The sequence below is a fragment of the Etheostoma cragini genome, chromosome 14 (genome assembly GCF_013103735.1).
Source record: "Etheostoma cragini isolate CJK2018 chromosome 14, CSU_Ecrag_1.0, whole genome shotgun sequence".
In the NCBI taxonomy this organism is placed as follows: domain Eukaryota; kingdom Metazoa; phylum Chordata; class Actinopteri; order Perciformes; family Percidae; genus Etheostoma; species Etheostoma cragini.
In genome coordinates, this window is record NC_048420.1 from 25068488 (window position 1) to 25069999 (window position 1512).

The window sequence follows — 1512 nt, forward strand, 5'->3', positions numbered from 1 at the left end:
GGAGAGGAGGAGAGGAGGGGAGAGGAGGAGGGGAGGAGAGAGGAGGGGAGAGGAGGAGAGGAGGGGAGAGGAGGAGAGTGTAGGAGAGCATGACTGCACTCGAGTAAGTAAAAGAGCTAGAAAGCCACTGGAGAGTCAGCTGTCTTCCACAGCGCCTACATGATGAAAGTAATAATATCACACTAGTCACTGTCCGTGTGAGCTGCTTAGCAACCATGTGTTATCGTCATTGCCATGACAACCACGACCCCAGAGCCGGCGTAGATCGGATCCTCTGATCGTGTGCCGAGGCTTTTGGAACCGAAAGAATTTTACGATACTCACAGCATCGAAGTATTTCTTTTAGTGCCATAAAAGTATCAACATTCAGTTTACCAGCCATAATTAATTAGAATATTAATAATTACAATTACAATAATGAATGATGTAATACGTATCTCATGTGTTTCTCTGACAGAAAAGGAGACCTCCGACTCAGAAGAAGAAGGGATAAAGTTCAACTCTCGCTCCCCCAAACCTCAGAGCCCCGCCCTCCCGCAGATAAACACCGCCCACAGTATACTAAGCCCCGCCCATGCCACGGAGAGGCCTGCCCTCCCCCCACAGCCCATCACTCCTCAGCCCAAAGTTCTGGTGAGGAACCGGATGTCGAAGAGACGGTCCCGCACCAACCGGCGCCAGATATGAGTCGCTGGACTCACATACACATACACACACATATGTACCCTGTTCAGACACAGACACAGACAGAGAACCAACTAGCGCCAGATATGAGTCGCTGGACTCACATACACACATACACACATATGTACCCTGTTCAGACATGGACGCACACACACACAGAAAACCAACTAGCACCAGATATGAGTCGCTAGACTCACATACACACATATATGTACCCTGTTCAAACATAGACACACACAGAGAACCAACTAGCACCAGATATGAGTCGCTAGACTGAAATGTACACACAGTGGGGTTTGAAAGTTTGGGCCCCCCAGGAAGAAATGTGTGTTAATATGCATAAAGAAGAAACAAAAGATAGAAAATCTTAGTCTTAAATCTTAAAAGTTAGATGTTATTTCATCATTTACACTTTCAAAATAACAGAAAACAAAGAAATGGCATCTGCAAAAGTTTGGGCCCCTGCAGCGAGCGGTTCTGATATTGTTCTTGGTCTTCAGAGCTTTAACTTCCACTGTTTCCATGGTGATGACGGCCATTTCTTAATTATATTCCCAACAGAGGAGATCGGCGTCTGAAAACGCTTTGCTATCTTCTTCTTCTCTTGCTTTGCTATCTTCTTCTTCTTCTTCTCCTGCTTTGCTATTTTTTTTCTTCTTCTCCTGCTTTAGGAGCGTCAACTATTTTCTGTTTCAGTTTTCTAGACAACTGCTTAGAAGAAGCCCTGGTGCTGATTGTTGGGGGGGCGGTCAGATGAGTCTGGGGGGGTCAGATGAGTCTGGGCATTTAAAACCTTAAGATGACATCACCTGGTCTTTCCAGACCATG